This window comes from Pocillopora damicornis, chromosome 9 (genome assembly GCF_964200805.1).
Source record: "Pocillopora damicornis chromosome 9, jaPocDami1.2, whole genome shotgun sequence".
Taxonomy (NCBI): Eukaryota; Metazoa; Cnidaria; class Anthozoa; order Scleractinia; family Pocilloporidae; genus Pocillopora; species Pocillopora damicornis.
Window position 1 is genome coordinate 4,382,991 of NC_142678.1, and position 15,118 is coordinate 4,398,108.

The 15,118-nt window shown below is 38.1% G+C and overlaps 1 protein-coding gene and 1 long non-coding RNA gene across 2 annotated transcripts in view; one reads left to right on the forward strand and one right to left on the reverse strand.

Annotated features, from left to right (window-relative positions):
* LOC149039707 (spondin-1-like) overlaps positions 1-15,118 on the forward strand; it is a 159,440-nt gene that overhangs the window by 109,770 nt on the left and 34,552 nt on the right. The window lies entirely within an intron of this gene.
* On the reverse strand, positions 1,384-14,609 carry LOC149039717 (uncharacterized). The gene is made up of 2 exons (XR_016179998.1): positions 8,428-14,609; positions 1,384-8,061 (listed from the first exon to the last, which is right to left on the reverse strand). It is a non-coding gene; the product is annotated as an uncharacterized LOC149039717 (long non-coding RNA).

Sequence of the window (15,118 nt, forward strand, 5' to 3'; positions counted from 1 at the left end):
GACTGATGTGATGACTAATTGCTTTCATCAACATCCCTTATAAAGCAAAACTTATGCTTCATATACAAAGGTGACTGCTTCATCAGGGTTTCTAAACACGAGGAAACCGATGAATGAACGAGGCAGCGAGACGAGTGCTTTTATTGTATTTGGGTGTTTAGAAACCCTGATGAAACACGAAGCTCGAGTTTATAGAATGGCTTCTCCAAAGGGTCTGATTTATTTGCAATAAACACAAAAGCAAAACAGAGATCATGCTTGTATTTAGTTTTTGCTTTCTTTTGTTTCATTAAACATGAACAGATTTGTTGGGCAGTGTGATGAAATATGTTTTTGTGTTTTTTCCAAGTGCGGCTTTTTAATGAGAGGCAGTAGCACGTTGCATTGACCTCGTCTGTTGCCATTTTGAAAAGTGGAATAAGCAGCTTTGCCAGGATAAGTCTTGCCAGTTTCGACCACCAAAGAAGCCAAAAAGAAGTTTCTTTGCTCGAACTTTCGAAGACCAAAAGTGAGTACAGTACAAAGAGAAACATTGCGGTCATACGGAAAAGAATTTTTTTTCCTGAGATGCGAAGGAAATTGCTTATAATTAACTACCGTATTTCGGTATTCCCGAAAAATACGGGCCATGACCATATGTAAATTTCAATAAAGTATAAAATTCCGAGACAGTATTCTGGCATGAGTAATGCGGCGAGATTTCTCTCTCAGTCACAGGGGTTCAATTTACAGCTTCTTGCTTAGAATTCGGTATACCAAGTTGCAGTGCTGCTCTTTTGAAACCGTTCGTGCTCGAAGGGCGATTCGTTATAATTTGAAGAAGTGATTCTATAATGATAAATTACTTGAAGTTTTAGTCAAATATCACAGCATTAGCAAAAGCATAGCTACGCTGAAAAGGCGCATTGAAAAACGCGGTTTCAGCGATGAAATCCGAGATACGGACAGAAACCTTTTAGATGAACCAGTCTGTAACTGAGGCTGGTACACTCCGGAAGGATAGAGTTTTAGTATTCATCGTCTAAAAAACTGGTGCGAAGGAAAGGTGGGTTAAAGTACTGTACATGAATACTGATGAGAAAATTATATGTATTGCATTTAGAGTAGAGAGAAGAGAGTAAAGTATAGTTGTTCGACTTATTATTCTCGTTCTTAAGAAACTCATCCTATTGTATCAAATAAATAATTTCTATTGTTGTTATGGATTTACTCCAATTTAGTCACTACCCATAAACACCATAAATACATTTTAAATAGACACCTTTAGCTGATTTTTTTTTTTCAATTTGCACTCAGCTTCGTTCTCTTTGATTGTATTCGAAGAGCACGAAGTAAACTGGATGATATTTCCAGTTTACTTTATAGAGATGCACACCCTGCAGCCGGGGAACGATTCAGCTTTAATTCTAAGTATTGAGCAGCGCTATTCCAACGTGTTTTGTTAATTGTCATGGTTGTAAATCTATAATACGATGCTTAAATCAGTTTTAGTCAATAGAATGTGCAATGATAAAATAAAGAAAATGAAACAAACATGCATAAATATCCAACGTGTACTCCAAAGAGTGAATATTGAGACACTATCAAAATAAAAGTTACTAAGCTTCATTAACTTAGGTAACTAATAAATTACCTTCAACACTTTTCATCGTCTCTAGAATGAAAACAAAATGTACAATTACGATAAAGTTTGCAAAATCATCTCAGTCCCATAATGAAACAATGTAGAGAACCTACAGATCTGGTGGCTGAAGGATGCATAATGTTTCCCAAGCATTGACCCCCGCGAGGTGTCTTATTCACCAAGAAAACGAAAGTATTCTCCTAATTCCAATGGTGCATTCTACACGTAAATAAAATTCAACAAAAAAAAAATTAAAAAAAAGGGTTATTTATTCGCAGAAATATCTGATAAAGCAGCCGCTTATCTTCGCTGCAAAAACAAAAATAATAGTTTTCAAGGTAAATGGGAAACCCGAGACCAATCCTAGCTCACATGGTCAAACCGCGAAACAGTGATTTATGTATACATTGACAGGCCTTAGAAACCAGGCAAGGAAACGATTCAATTAAGGCCTTGTGCAACTGTATTTCTCCCTTATTCAAAGTTTTTGCCGATCTACGGTATCGTTGGGAAATAGAAAGAAAATAGAAAATTAGTTACGTTCCTAAACGATGCCATAGATATGCGAAAGCATAGAATTAAAAAAGAATGACAATAGCTCAAGGCCAATCGCACATTTATAGTAAGATACTTAGATCAGTTTAACACAATAAAAAAAATTAGTTAAAAAATATGGAGTTTATAACTTTAAAACGACTTTAACGTTCCGGCACGACTTCAACTTTTCGGCACGACTTAAACATTTGGACCCCTTACCAAACTTTCCTTTTAAGCATCGTTTGTGTCATATTTGGTAACTGATTGTATTTGGAAGCTTTTTGTCGATGTTCTTTTCAGTGAAAAAACAACATTCCTCAATAAAGATAAAGAAAAACAGCCATTTTGTTTCATTTCTGCCGAATTTCTTATAGCGAGTCGTACCGTATACGTAGGAATTAAAAACGAACAAACTACAGCATTCGAACTATTGAAATTGTTGTAATAAATCCTTGCTTCTTCTGATGCGAATCAACATTGGTACAAAACGTCATAACGATAGTGGAGACTGTTGCCTCCAGTCACGAGAATAACTTAGTCTGATTTTCTAATTAAATAGCATTAAACAGTTAGTGAACATGAACGAAGTAGCTGCTCTTACTACAAGTCGTTCGTAAAGCCTATGATAAATAAAAATGTTTCTATTCTGAACTATTGGAACTCTCAGCTTATTTTCAAATGCAAATCAACATCAACGTCTATGTCTTAACAGTAGTGGAGACTACCACATCGAACTCAGTTTTATTTTCAAATTTTAATGATTATTAACTGTTGAGGGATCCGAAATAACACTTTAACAATTACGAAGTCTTTTAGAGTCTGGCGGTCAGCAGACAGTACAGAGGCACTCGCCCTCCGGGGCAGTCTTAAGTACCTCGTAGCTCAAGTCCAACTGTTCCTCGCTGGGCGAACTGTCGTAAACCCGCAAACGTTCGTTGATCGACGTTGAAAAAATCCAACTATTTTCCTAGTGTGGTAATTTGGACAAATTCTTCAGAAACAGCAGAAAACGATGTTTGACAGAGCAGCGTATCTTTCCAGCCACCAATGTTCGGAAATTGCTTCTTTAAAATGTTTTGTGATTCATTTATAAAGTTGTCGTGAAGGCGACCGTTGCTTAGGATGGTATTACGATCTTTTTCAAGGACATAAACTTTAACAGACTTGGTAAGTTTTGTCGAAGTGTTTTTGTCCTCTTTGTGGGCACTAGATTTCAAAGGCATCTCTACCTAAGTGTTCGTGTTTGGGTGTGACTGTACCGAATGATAGTAGATCTTTAGTCTTGAGCTGTCAAATAATGTTTTCAGCTCAGTACCGTCTTTTTTTTTTTTGAGATTTTAGAGACCCTTTGGTAACACCTTGCTGATGGTATAAGGACCTGACCACGCCCGCTCCAGTTTGCCTCCTTTTCTTGCCTCGTTCCGTAAGTTTCTCAGCAATACAGCGTCGCCCTCCTTGAATCTTAGTGGTTGCTGCTTTGCATCCTATGACTTCTTTTGCCGTTCTTGTGCTTTTTCAATGTTCTTTATTGCCTGAACCTTCACCTGGTCTCGAAAGTTCATCATGACACGAACTTTCTCATTAAATCAGCGGTTGGATCTCCGATTTTGTCAGAGAGTGAGTCAGTACTGCTAGGCTTTTACCTGATTTCCGTCTCGATGAGTAGAACGGGTGCACGGCCAAACATCAACCCGAACGGTGTGAATTTGGTGGAGTCATTGTTATTGGTTCGATAGGCGAACAGAATGGACTTGATGTGCACATTGTTGAAGGCCTAAATGTAATAGAGTCCTAAATGCAATAAGCCTCCAATGCAATCATAGAACTCCTTCAGTGCATTCTTGTTATAGCGGACATCCGCACTGAGATGTTGAAGTGACAGATGTTGCATCAAAAAATCCGCAGACCAATATACATTGCACATTACGGGCTCGCTGATGTCAATTAGCATCTTTTTATTTGCTATCAGTCGAGAGGCATTGGCTGTAAACCGTTGTAATAATGAACAAATGGAATAAAATGACAGCTGGCAAAACAACAAGAACGCTGACCAAAACCTCTCCATATATTACTGACTCAGACTCTAAAGTACAATAAATTTTGGAAAAAATCGATAACGTTATTCTTGCGTGATTAGTGATGGAGTTAACAAGTCATAAACCAAATTGCAAACTTGGACAAGGGAATCTACTGGCTTGCAGGTCGAACAATTTGCAGGCTCAGATATACATTTTTTGTCTTTCCATGCCTGAATAAACCTTGTTACCATGCACATTTTGTTTCCCAATTCGGGCCTCTGGAGAGCTATTGCTTTCAAATTCTCGAATATCTTCGTGAGTATATGAATATGGACAAAATAATTTTTCTCCCCAAGAGAACATAACTGGGACAATTATGTTCTCTTGATCTTGAAATGCACGCAACAAATCCGACAAACAGATTAGGTATTGCATGTGTCTGCATCAAATTATATACTCAGTTACGTACATTTAACAGGTATAAATGCAAAGAAGCTGCTGACCAACACATCATTACAAATCATCGGCTCAGATTGCCAATCACAATGCAGACATTTAAGTTAAGTTTCTTAATAGGGCGAAACCGAAACCTATCAGAGCCAGAGACGTTCATGCCAGGCACCAAATAGATTTGATGGATATGAGCAGAAAAGGATCCGTGAAGATGAATGGACATTTGTGGAGGTACGTTCTATTAGTGATTGATGTTTTCAGCCATTTCCTTTGGCTTCGTCCTTTGGAAAGCAAATCAAGCCAAGTAATTGCAATTGAACTGGAATGTATTTATATGGAGTATGGATCGCCAGAAATAATCCAGTGCGACCAAGGAGGGGAGTTCAAGAAAGCCTTGAAATTACTTTGCGATCGCATGAATATAAAATTGTTTTACAGTCGCCCGCGCCATAACCAATCAAAAGGCAAGGTAGAACGTTATTATAGGGCACTAAGATCAAAGATGGAATATGACCTTCAAAAGATAGGTCAATACGGTGTAAAGTGGGAGAAACAGCTCCCTCTTTATCAAAGAATTCTAAATAACGATCCCAAGGAAGTGATAGCTTACAAACCACCATTCGAAATATACGTTGCACGAAATTGTAACGCCTTCAGAGAGAGCACATTACAAGACGAAATCCTTCCTAGTGCTGGGAGGGTTCGCCCAACTAAGAATGACTGTTACCGGCGTTCGCGGCAAGCTTTGAAATTACAAAACCGAGCTAAAAAAGCCACGAGTAGATGTGACAAGCGGATGCAGCGAACACAACTTCGCTTAAATCCGCCCTCGGTCTATAGCTACGGAGAAAAAGTGTGTATACGTTTGAGAGGCAAACCATCGAATAAACGGCATGTGACGGAGGGTCGTATCGAGAAACGAAAGATCAAGTTGCACACCTGTAAGGTTTCATACACCTCACCACTTTCAGGGAAGGAAGAAAGGAAGTGGGTCTCTGTGAACGATATCACAAGCCTTACTCTAGAGCGAGAAAAACAGAAACAAAAATACGCTAAGCTGATTAAAGAGAAAAAAAATTGACCATTAAAAAAAGTATTACATGCCTTTAAGAAGAGATGATCATGCAAAGGCTATTGAAGACCAGGGTTTTAAATTGCTTTACAGTCCTCCTGATGGTGGCAATTGCCAATTTGCTGTACTATTGCATCAGGCAAAGAGAGTGGGCATTTTAAAATCTCCTGAAACCATGAGGCAAAAAAAAAATAGTAGAGTACTTAAAAAGTAATCCGTTCGATAACAATGGCTTCCCTCTTTTGGAGCATTTGGCTAATGATGAGGTCGCTTGCTGAATATATAACTCATATGGCGCGCGATGGGACCTATGGGGATAAGATTACGCTGTATGCAGCAGCAAACTTGAAAAACATCGACATCCAAATAGTTTCCTCTCTAAGAGTTGGTGGGCAGCATGCGTTCAATCTGTCAGCAAGTGTTTCAGCAGCTACCGTGTACCTTGAACATTTTGCCGATTCACATTCGGAACAAGTTGCCGATCACAGCGACGGTAATAAAAAAATAATATGATGTAAATGACCCAAGGAAGAAGGAGAAATTTCTGAGGATTATGCAAATAAAATGCATATAGAGTAGGACGTCGTTAATTTTGAAATGAGTGACGCTGACGCAAAAAGTGGCCCCGTTGGAATAACTTGTTTTAAGGGCACGGACATTGCTGTAGATATAGCTAAGGGACTTACTCGTGGTAGCCGAACAAACGAGACAGAGTCTGAATTGGAAAATGAAGTCAACAAAAGCATAGCACATGATGGTAATAAGCTGATGGAAGTTCAGTTTGTCTCAGAGGTAGAAATCGACTTATTTGCGACGAGAGGGGATAGCGAATGTCACATTGGAAATCTTTCCAATAAAGTTTTAGAAAAACTCTAAGAAATAATTTAAGCGTCATCGGCCTTCCTATTTGCTAGTAATGCGTGCCACATACCAAACATTACGTAAAGTTGATACAGGATTCAGGGCGATAGTGCAACGTCTGAAACCATTTCTGCCAGGGCTTCATCTTTCTGGTAGGTTGAAGTGTTGTTTAATCAGCGCTCGAAGCCTGGTACTTCGACTGGTACATAATCATTAGGATTTTTTGGGAAAAAAATTGACAACAACTGATGATAAATTGGCATGCCACTGTTGATGTTATCGTTCGTGTTAAAGTCGTTAGTAGTGATGCACCATTTTAGAACAGTTTGAATGATTTCACCAGCTGTCACTTGTTAATCCAAAAGAAAAGTATTATTATCAGTAGTGTTACTGAAATTTTTGACATTAACGTTATTAAGTGTCAATCGGTTTTAATGAAGTATTTGAATTCATTTTTAAGAATGGCTATCTTGATATATTCAATTTTGAACCTGGGATAATGCATTTCTATCCCTCTGTGGCCTCACTCCACCTCAGTAATCAGTTCCATATGACTATAAGTAGAAAATGTTTGTTCGGTCAAGATGGCTGGATATTAGCCTCGTTTTTTATTTTTCGTTTTTATGGACGGAGACGAAGTCTCCGTCCATAAAAATGAAAAAAAAAAAAAAGAAAAACTCGGCCAATATGCAGCCATTTTGACCTCACGCTTGGTCAATAGCACAGATGAACATATTTCATGCAGACCCACACAAATCTGGCAAGGGAAGACAGTGCAAAAAATGCACTTCCGAGCCCGGAATTTGTCTAACGTGTAGGTCAGTGGACTTCCTTTTCCTTGCAATTCGGTTCATGAGGTGTTAACTTCGGCACTGATCAAACAAGAATATCGTCAAAATCTGTTGCACTAATTAAAGAGTCCGAACTAATGATATAAAGAGAGCTATTGGTCAGCGTTCTAATTGTTTTTACGTTTGTCAATTTGATACCAAAAGCACATCAGTATAAGGGTTTGTACCGAATGCTTCTTTGTCTTTAGCAAATAAAAAGACGCTGATTAATATCAGCGAGCCTGCAATATGCCATCAATATTGGTCTTAGGATTCTTTGGTGCAACAGCTGTCACTTTAACATCTCAATGTGGATGTCCGCTATAACAACAATGCACTAGCGCAGTTAAACGATTACATTGGAGGCTTATTACATTCAGGAGCAAATGTTATTACATTTAGGACAGTTATTACATTTAGGCCTTCAGCACACATCCCAGTCATCTTGGTTGTTGCTCACGAAGTACACTTGGGCTCTCGTTAGCGTCTGATTCATTATTTCATCAAAACCATGCGGGTGGTACACCGCACTGATCCCGTGGTCCGTGCCACACAACTTAAACAGTTCCTCGTTAACCCTATTGACGAATTCTTGGCCCTGGTCGGACATCACAATTTTCGCCACTCCATATCTGGTGATCAGGTTGTACAGGAAATCCGCCACACCTAGAGGACCGATAAATATTTGTATATTAGAGCAAGTCAAGTTTAAACCAAGCTTGAACTTGACTCAAGCAAGCATAAAAAAAGCTATCAATATCTAGTAACTTTGCTACATTTTGCAAAAAAAAAAAGTTTTGGCTTCGTCAAAACTGTTTCAAATTTTTGATATTTGTGACAGGCTATACGCAAGGAAAAGTATATAACTGAACTGCCATTAGAAGGATTATTTTGCGCGCCTATTCAGAAACGAGCATGTTTAATTACTGTCCTTCATAGATTGACAACTAACGTGGTAAATATTTGTATAATAACATATGCTAAATATACTTAAATCTCAGTACTCTACAATTAATTTTGGATATTACATACCCTCAGCCGATTTCCCTTTAAGAGGAGCTGCCGCTGGCCACTTGCTTGAAATAGCAAGTACAGGTGATTAAGTACTTATTGCCACGAAACGTTTCGGGCAGAGGTCCTACCAGATCGATACCAATACGATGTCACACAGTGTCCTTTACTTTAATCAGGCATAGCTGGGCAGGCTTTTCCAATTTCTTTGAAGTACGCTGGCAAACATCGCAACGCTTTACAATTTTAGTCCTCCAGCAATCGAACCCAATAGTAGCGAAATGTAACCTGGAAGAAGAACAGGAACACAGAAGTTAAGAGCGATCAACTAAATTGTAACCACAATTTTAAAGTTCAAGAGAAGCATCACTGAATTAATTACAAACCTCTTCTCTCGTCTTGTCACGGCCGAAGTGACCAGCAAGTTTGTCAGAGTGACAAGCTTTCAGTATTTGTTGCTGCTCGTCTCGGCTGTGAACCCATCTTTCAGGCTAACCATTTTTCTGACCAATTAAAAACAGCGCACCATCTTCAAGAACGAATTTTTGGGCTTTCTTGTGTAAATCTCTTCCCTGATCTTTCGAAAAATCGATCGGATGCTCGTTATGGCGGAGATAGTGAAAAAACTTCGTTGTTAGCTTTCGTTTCGGCCATCGCTGACGCAAGGAATCACGAGAGTAAGGGCCTGTTTACATGGAGGTGGGAACCCCAGGTAGGTGAGGTAACCCGCCTAGCCGTGGTCGAAAAAAAAAAAGCGTTTACATACAATGGGGGGGGGGTCGAAATCCCTTAGGACACCGGAATGTTAAAGTCGTGCCAGAATTTTTCAGTCGTGCTGGATAGTTGAAGTCGAGAAGGAAATTAGTTAAAAAACGACCTGATTGCGCCAACAATACGTTTTAATCAGCCTCAGAATTATTTCCCGTGACTGTCAGATTAACATGGATCACACAGATGTTAAGCGTTAATGCCTAATCAGTTAAGTTCTGTCTGTGGAGAATATCACAGAGATGCACACCCTGCAGCCGGGGAACGATTCAGCTCTATTTCTAAGCATTAATCTGCGTTATTCCAATATTTTCTCTTTTTGTTGTTGCCATATTTGTAAATTTATAATACGATGCTTATACCAGTTTGAGTCAATAGAATGTGCTATTATAAAATAAAGGAATTGAAACTCAATGTATTATTGAGTATATTTGCTATTATCAAACATATATATCCAATGTGTAGCGCATAGAGTGAATATTGAAACACTTTTAAAATAAAAGTTACTAAGATTCATTATCATAGGTAACTAATAAATTACCTTTCAGCAGCTTCTTGTCCTCTGAAATGAAAACAAGATGACTAATTACGATAAGGTTTGCAAAATCATCTCAGTCCCTAAATGAAATGATACAGAAAACCTGGCGTCTAAAGGGTGCATAATTTTTTCCAAGCATTAACCCCCCGGCTGATGCTATCGTGAAAGACTAATTTATCTAAAAAAACAAAAGTATTTTCCTAACTCAAAAAGCGTATTGTATACAAAAATAAAGGTTAACAGAAACAAATACAAGGGTTACTTATCGCGGAAAAGTCTGGTATTTTACATTGAGCTCCTCTGCCAAACAAAAGCCAGAAGGAAATTATTTGCTCTAACTTTTAGAGTACAAAAGTACTCCAGCGGGAAAGTGTGTTCAAAGTGTGCAAAGTCTTGAAACAATTTGAAGGTTGAAGGACTTCCATAGCCTCCCTATAAACTTCTGCCTTACAAAGTTCGTTCGAACAATCGCACGAGCAGTTGTTCAAGTATTGCATTCCTTTGCTAATTGATTTCCAAACACACTTGTTTGGATATCCAAACCCGTATTTTTGGATGTATGAAATAATTATACGAGCCTAAACACAATCCCTATTGCTATTTTTTAGCAGCATTTACTTATTCATTTGCCGTTCACCGTCGTCGTATGAAACGTCATTCTCAACGTCCCCGTAAATATGTTACATTGTCAATATATGAAACTTGCTGGTGAGGAGAGTTAAATTAAAAATAAAAAAGAAATAAGTAATTATGTACTTATGTAATTATAAATCATCGCACTAATCTATTGATTTTACGGAGACCACTCGTGCACAAAAACCTGGCTGAATATAGATCCATCGCTAAATATCTATTTGCAAGTTGGAGTAGAACGTGCATAAAAAGAGAGTTATTAAAGATCGACTTTTGTAAAGTCCACAGAGTCCCATCGTCTCTCTCAAATTTCCGAGCGCATATCATACATAGAAAAGATGTGCATAAAGGGAAGGGATGGGTAGCTCACACGAATTTCACTTTACTCAGTGAAAAAGACACAAGGTAAGAAAAAGAGGTAGCAGCATCATATTGTTCCTTGAGCTGCTACACACTGGAGATGAAAAGCTAGAGCAAAAAAAAAAATTGGGAGACAGCTGAAATAAATCTATGTTCTCAAAGCCTAAGAGTGAAAAAAATTAATTCAATTTAAGTCAACCGCCATCTTACACACACCCCCCTCCCCCCCGCTTAATTTAAACAAATAATATGAAATTTAACGTGTGAAAAAAAGCGAAGAAAAAAGAGCAACGATTTTTGCCATTAACCAATCATATTTAAAACACGATTCGATGTACGTTGTGAGATCCGACAAGTCCATCATCAGATTTATTTACCTCAGGGGGAAGACAAAACATTCGTAGCAAAAAGTTATATATACAACGTAAAAATATAGCGCCAAGACGTTCGAAACACCAAGCGCTAGAGACCGTCAGAGAAGGTAACGCTCTAAACGGAGCAGTTGAGATGGAATAGCTTAGTCATATGTGAAATTCAGCTTACACCTATCCATTCTGGCACGAGTAATATGGCGAGATTTCTATCTCAGCCACTGAGATTCAATTTATGGCTTCGCGCTTAGAATTCAGTATACCAAGCTACAGTGCTGTTCTTTTGAAACCCTTCGAGCTCAATGGGCGCTTCGTGATTATTTGAACGAATGATTTCCTAATGATAAATTACTTGAACTTTAAGTCAAATATCATAGCAATAACAAGAGCGTAGCTATGCTGAAGAGGCAGATTGAAAACTGTGATCTTAAAGATGAAATCCGAAATACGAACAGAAACCTCTTGGATGGACCAATCTGCAACTGAGGCTAAGACACACTTCCGCAGGACACAAAGTTTTAGTGTTCATCTTCTGGAAAACTTGTGCGAAGAAAATGTGGGTTGTAGATTTCACCAGATAAGAGTACAAATCTATTTTTTTTTCAACCAATTTTATCTACGAGATTCTTCCAATGAGGGAATCAGTTGTAAACATTACACGGAATCAAATGATTTAACTCATGAAAAATGCTCCACCCAAATGAACTACTGCGTCAGCACTAAAAAGTCAACAGATATCAGTGAAGAATCCCCCCGGCTAGATGTGCCTCGTTCTTAGGCGTTTATGTATTGTCACAGTGCCTGTTTTATGCCCTTATTTCATTATGACCGCATTTTTTCTAGTCACCAAAAAAGGCGACTCCAATATTTTGAAGTTCGTAATAGATTATACATACGCTGTACAGGAAAATATATATTGTAAATTTTGATGTACCACGGTCCCGCCGAAAACGACTACACTGACAAAAAATGTAACAGATTTTTCATAAGAATGAGAACTAAAATCGAACAACTTCACTTTTTTCTCCTTTCCTTTTAAGACAGCGAGCTCTGGAGAAAGCACTATGGCATGAAGCGCCATAGCATGAACCGCCATAGCCTTCAGTCTGTGACAACTGTCAATATTCAACTTGTATACCAACTGAGAGTAATGGGAAGATAAAACGTATCAACGGTGGCGCATAAAAGTCATCGTTTACTTAAGCAATAAACCACTCTCACTATCGGTTTACCTGCGCAATAAACCGCGTACGAGATGTTGGGAGAATACGACAAAAGTTGTTAAGCCAAAAGCCGGCGACAAAAGTATACAAATAGGAGGTCGTTCAACAAATTGACCAGCGGTAAGTACGTTATCTCTCTAGATAAAACCATTACTACTTTTGTTTCTCGTTGAGTGCACAGCTTGTAAGGCTGTGTGATAATGGAGATTTCAATGACCCATTGCTACAGATAGTTAACTTCCCTCTTTTTCTCTCTCAGTAAAAATAAAACAAAACTGAAAGACAATCCCAGGGGATAACAGCTGATAATCGAAATAGCAATGTAGATTAAAGGCACCAATGACAGCGTACTAAAAAAACCAATAAGAACAAATCAAAGTGCTATACATGAACGGCGACAAGTATGTGTTGCACTTTTAGTAGAGAGAGGAGAAAAAAGTGAAGTTGTTCGACTTTTAGTTCTCGTTCTTATGAAACTCGTCCTATAAAATCAAGCAAAGGAATTGTTGTTATTGTTGTTATCGAGTTGCTCCAACTTAACAATTATCCATATACACTACAAATACACTGTGACACCTCCAAGTTATTATAATTTCTAATTTTTTTGAAGTTCCACTCAGGTTCGTGCTCTTTGATGGTATTCAGATTTCCAGTTTACTTTACCGCTAATGCATGAGTTTCTTTGCCGCTAAACCACTAAAATATATTTATACCGGGTCAAAAAAAATAAAAGTTGTGACCATGCCTTTCGCCAAAAGCTCTTACTTGCTCGAAAACCTGTGTTAATTACAATCATCAGAATCATCTGAATCAATTGACATGCTCAACTCAATCCTCTCTGTGCGGTAAATCTCGAGCCCTAACACCGGCCAAATATGGCCAGGCGCTTTGCCCGAGAAAAAGCAAATCGTACTTTGTGAGTTTTCCAGTAAATTCATGTTGTGCCTTGCTACCTTAATACATGTTCTAAATTTCATTTTATACTTATCATAATGGCGAAAATAACAAAACACGACGAGACTTTTAATTCAACCTCCTTCATATGTCCAGTGCATGTATTCAGTGTATGATACGATCACATGACTTAATTCATCCTTAACTCTTCAAGTTCAAAAGGAAAAAAAGAAGCTGGGCCCATCAACTATCCCGCGTGTTCTTATGGTTACTGGTTAGCCAAACATGATTATGTGACTATTTAGCATGCATTAGTAATAATACACACTTTTGTAGACGAGAATAATATAGGATAATCTTGTGGTTTTCCCAATAAATAAGACTTGCGGAATTCACCGCCGCATACCTTTAATTTCAACGATCAGATAAACAATTTTTAAAAGGGAGACGAGAAATATTTAATGATTGTTTGCCGAAGTTTATGACACCGAAAACTTCGTTTTAAGCCAGCTTGCTCGCAGTGGAACTAATGGGTCAACAAGGGGGAAATTGTTTTTCATATTGTTCGCCGGCGAGTGCTTTAACGAGGTAGCCACGCAATTCAAATCTTATTGAAAGCACTGTTACTTAGAGGCAACGTTTATTAACTGAACTACACGTCAAAGTAAACGGGGGCAAGTTTCTAAAAAAACCATGGTGCTGCTTCACTGGAAAGTAGAACGAAATGATTTCCTTTTAATCAACCTTGTTGATAATTCGAATTGGCCACCGTAAAGAGATTCCAAGACCGACAACTCGAGCGTTAGCCCCTCCTCAGATGTTTCCGATAAACCCTCAAAAGAAACATAACAATTTGCACATTTGATTAGGAAAAATAATGCATAAAACCAACTGTAAAAACCGCGCATACACTCGTCAGCACCTCTATGAACGTTTCCGTTCTACCCTCAAAAGAAATATAAACAATTGCATATTTAATTAGGTAAAACCGTACAGACACTCCAAAAAAAAAAAGAAAAAAAAATCAATCAATAAAATGGTTATGGGCAAGTTTGTTTTCATTTCTTTTTCGGTTTTTTCCAGTGTCTTTATGCGTTTTTTGTTTTGATTTTCTTGTTTCTCACTTCTGTACGGCAACTCTAGGATCACAGTTCATAAGTCTTAGCTTGAACGTCGACTTCCTCGTTACACAGATCAAATTTGTCATAAAGTACAATTGGGTATAAAAATATATCCGAGCAGCCGCTGATTTTACGATAACCCTACTACACAAGAGCGCTGAATTGTCACTTAAAAGCTTATTGAACGGATGTAGACCATGTTTAAAAGAGAAGGAACTGATTGTCAGCAGAGTCACAAGAGTCAATTTATCCAATCAAACTTGGTGAGCGACCAAAAACCATAGTAGGGCTATGCATAAAGACTTTTACAAGACAAACAAGAAGTACGTTAACTTTCTGTATAAAAACCATCCCTACTTTTATTTCTCGTTTAGCGCGGAGCTTATAAGGCTGCACTTGGAAATTTGATACGCACATATTACCTTAAATTGTTTTTGTAACCTGCGTGCTAAAAGTGTTTAGCATTAAGCGATTTTGGATGGTTACCATCATTCTGGATATTTCTGTGACTTTTTAGAAGCTTTCAAACAAACTCACAAGGTGAGACCTAAAACACCTCGCGAGAGTTTTTTAGGGCTACTTTCACTCATTTCCAGCAAAAAGCGGAAAGAAGATTTTGCGTTTCCGAAAACATACTGACTTAAATTTCGGTAACCAGTAACTCTATGTCCTATCAGAGGACCTTCTTGTGAAGTTTAGGCAGCAGGTTTTCATGTCAGCAAATGAAAGATTTTGATCAGAAATAAAACGATCAGATAAACAACTGTTACAAAGGAGACTAACATTTAATGATTGTTTGCTGAA